General features: G+C 40.9%; 1 pseudogene; it reads left to right on the top strand.

The window, feature by feature from the left end:
• On the top strand, positions 1 to 1,464 carry LOC110940949 (annotated as a pseudogene).
• Positions 1,465 to 4,194: the final 2,730 nt, after the last annotated feature.

The raw sequence follows: 4,194 nt of genomic DNA, 5'->3' as shown, positions 1-4,194 counted from the left end.
GGCGAAGTGGAGTATGGACAGCTGGAGGACGAAAAAGGCACTACAATTGCCGGAATACCCGGATCAAGCTAAGCTTGATGCGGTGCTCCAAATCCTTGATTCGTTTCCTCCGATTGTGTTCGCCGGAGAAGCAAGACACTTAGAGGATAGGCTTGGTGAGGCGGCTATGGGGAATGCGTTTCTTTTGATGGGTGGAGATTGTGCTGAGAGTTTTAAGGAGTTTAATGCGAATAATATTAGGGATATTTTCAGGGTGATTCTTCAGATGGGTGTTGTGTTGATGTTTGGTGGTCAAATGCCTGTCATCAAGGTAGGACGAATGGCGGGTCAGTTCGCCAAGCCCAGATCAGATAATTTTGAGGAGAAAGACGGTGTGAAGTTACCAAGTTACCGAGGGGATAATGTTAATGGTGATGCTTTTGATGCTAAATCAAGAATTCCGGACCCACAAAGATAAATTAGGGCATATTGCCAATCAGCAGCCACTCTTAATCTTTTGAGGGCGTTTGCCACCGGAGGTTATGCTGCTATGCAAAGGGTTACTCAATGGAATCTTGATTTAACCGAGCATAGTGAAGCGGGTGATAGGTATCAAGAGCTAGCTAGCCGAGTTGATGAGGCACTTGGGTTCATGTCGGCTGTCGGGCTTACAACGGACCACCCTATCATGACGACCACTGACTTTTGGACGTCACATGAGTGCTTACACTTGCCTTATGAGCAATCTCTTACTAGATTGGATTCAACGTCAAGCTTGTACTATGACTGTTTGGCCCATTTCCTATGGGTTGGGGAGCGAACCCGCCAACTTGAGGGTGCACACGTCGAGTTCCTTAGAGGAATCGCAAACCCACTTGGAATTAAGGTGAGTGACAAGATGGACCCGAATGAGTTGGTCAAGCTCATTGACATCTTGAACCCTGAAAACAAGTCGGGAAGGATTACGATCATAACAAGAATGGGAGCCGAGAACATGCGGGTCAAACTTCCACACCTTATTAGAGCGGTTAGAAGGGCGGGTCAAATTGTCACGTGGGTCAGCGATCCTATGCATGGCAACACTATCAAGGCTCCATCTGGACTCAAAACTCGCCCCTTCGATGCTATTAGGGCGGAAGTGAGAGCTTTCTTTGATGTGCATGAGCAAGAAGGAAGCCACCCGGGAGGTGTTCATCTTGAAGTGACGGGTCAAAATGTGACCCAATGCATTGGTGGTTCAAGAACCGTGACCTTTGATGACCTTGGTTCACGCTACCACACCCACTGCGACCCTCGACTCAATGCATCCCAGTCGTTGGAGCTCGCCTTCATTATAGCTGAGCGGCTCAGGAAGAGAAGAATGGGAACTCAACAATCTTTGGCTCCTTGAACTGCTTCTAGTGTTGATTTATGTTATGAAAGTTGCTTGTTTTGACTTGGGTTTTTTTTAATTATTATAAAGAATTATTATGATCTTGTATTGTATGCGAAGGCAATGTCATTGATGAAAAAATTCCGATGAAGGAATGTTTGGTGAAAAAGGAATGAAGTTGAAAAATTCGACCGGATGAAAAATGTGCCAAACTTGGTTGTTATGGTTTTTGATCGGGTCCTCAGGAAAGAATACAATGAAATGTGTGTAGATGCCTTGGCGTGGATTGAACATCCGCACACTACTTCTGAAAGAGAAAGACAAAGACCTTCCCTGACCTGGAGGTTTTTGATCTTGTTGCTGTGAAGAGATTTCTTAGTAGCTACAAAAATCGGCTTTGAAGTCCACACCGGGTGGATATCCAGTTTGGGAGAGCACTCACGTTCCTTGCAATGCACGAAGCAGTTGCAGGATACGGTTTTGAATTTCCAATTTCTCCTATACTTGTTGATATTTAAGCTGCTTTATGAATTATATCATCTCGTACAGCACTCTTTGGCCTGACACGTTGATCTCAAATATCACTTCATACGTGATTGCTTTGATAAAAGGCTAATCGATGTTGTTAAGGTCCACACCGATGACCAACGTGCCGACCTTTTTACCAAAGTATTTGACAAATCAAGATTTGACTTTTTATTATTGGTAAACGGCATTAAGGTCAAGCAAGAGTAAAACCAACATCGGAAAATCATTTTTGTAAATATCTTTGTGTCTTTTAAATTTATCTTAGTTTGTTGATTTTACGGGGAGTAAATCCAATCCCAAATTTGAAAATCCAAAAACATCGAAAAATTTCAAAAACATAAAAACAATAGAAAAACAAAAATGAGTTTCCTGGCGAGCAAAAGAGAAAATGATAGTACATCAGTGGTCTATCCAAACCTCTTTAAACCTTAAATGAAAAACGATAAGCAGCTCTATATAAGATGTATCGGTAGGCTCACAATCATTTTAAAGTGTGCAGGGTGATATAAACCTTAAACCGACTGAAGATCAGGTGGGAACCATTCATTGGCATATGTTAGTACCGAAAGTTCGTTTGATAGATTGCCGAGGTTCTAAGATATTCGGTCTTTATGCTGCTTATCATCTGGGTAATCATGGTTGTATCTTTTACCGAAAAATAACGGGGACGCAAGTCTAGATCTCCCATAAGAGTTTGAAGTCTTGCTTCTCGAATCCGTTCCGCACCCAAATGACGGGTTTTGATAACACCCCACATCTCCTTCGCGGTTTTGAGATTTCCCAATTTGTTCCTCGGGAATAAATTGAAACAAAAGAGCGATTGCAACATGATTCTTCTTCGCATCCATGTTGGATCCTGATTCGATTTGCTCTCACACCCCGTGAACATTGAAGATAACCCGCATCTCATGGCCCATACTGTATAATTCGTGGATGACAACACCAGGCATTGAAGAGAAAGGGTGTTGTTCTCCTTAACGGGGACCAAAGCTTGATTCTCCGTATTAGCCATAGTTGTAAAATCCTGCTCTAACAAAGATTAATAATCAACTAAAACATTGCTAAAAGTTTTACCTACAAACGCCTTTTGCTACCTTTCTCCTGCTATTTTACACCCTTGATTATTACTTTCTGGTCACTCAATCTCTCCTTCGTTCTTCGATCAACAACTGGGTTAACAAGCCCGCTGATTTGGCCTTAATCACGACTCGTCTCCACTACCCTCTTGATCCCCTAGAACATAAACGATCGAACCCGCCGACCTGCGATCACCTAGTTCTCTCCGATCAATGCTGATCTGTCACCTCCGAGCACTGCACGCCGGTAACTTGTGATCACTGCAGCCTTAACACCTCCGATAACTCCTTCTGGCGATCAGAATTCAGCCCAGTTTCACTCGACCTCCGCTCTGATACCAAATGTTGGTTTGGTTTGAGCCCTGACATAAGAAAATTTATTTGAAGACGGTAACGAGTGGTTGGCTTCATTAAAAATTGAGAGTATATATGAGGACTACCCAAGCAGTTGGAAATTAATTGGTGATACGGAGGAAGGATGATAATGTCATTCGATACGTTGAATCAAATTTCAACGTTCGATTCTCTTCGAAATTTAATTCTTTTTAAGTTTTATCTACTAATCAACAACAATATATGTGGCTTGATCGCTTTAAAAGAAAAAAAAAAATCATGTGCTTTTCTTATTTCGTGGCACTAGATGAATCAGTAAATCTGCAATTTGTTGTAATAATACAAAGTTGATGGACCCAAACAAGGCCCAATTTCAATTGAAGAGGAGACCCTAGAAACTTTATTAAAAAATCAAAACCACCGCTTAAAATCAATGTTCCGTCAACTTTGACTTGTGCTTTTGCTGCTTTCGTAATTTTCTTGTTCGTGTAATGAGGTCCCAAAGGCGTCGAGCTGCTCCAAAAAAAGGTGATCGATCTATTCATATCGATTAAATTTTGTTGTTTCAGTCCATCCGATTGAATTTTGCTCGATTTAACTTTTGTTGTTTAATTTCTGTCCATCAAATTTTGTTGTATCAGTCTACAATTCATTAGATTTCTTTCTAAGGTAACTAATGGTAAATGTCAAAATCCCAGATGCAGCTAGCAACGATATTTTGCAACTGAAATTCTTGTTTCTTGTATTAGTTCTTATTATATCTTAAACTTAGGGTATATATTCGTCTATTGGATAATATTTACTGCTTCAATTGCTTGTTGTTGAGGCTAATGATGACTTGCATTTTATGAAGGATTGAATATATATATATAGATTATTTCAGTCTGTTGATCTTGTTATTTCTTG

The sequence above is a fragment of the Helianthus annuus genome, chromosome 5, assembly GCF_002127325.2.
Source record: "Helianthus annuus cultivar XRQ/B chromosome 5, HanXRQr2.0-SUNRISE, whole genome shotgun sequence".
NCBI classification, from domain to species: Eukaryota; Viridiplantae; Streptophyta; class Magnoliopsida; order Asterales; family Asteraceae; genus Helianthus; species Helianthus annuus.
This window is presented reverse-complemented; position numbering and strand designations above follow the sequence as displayed.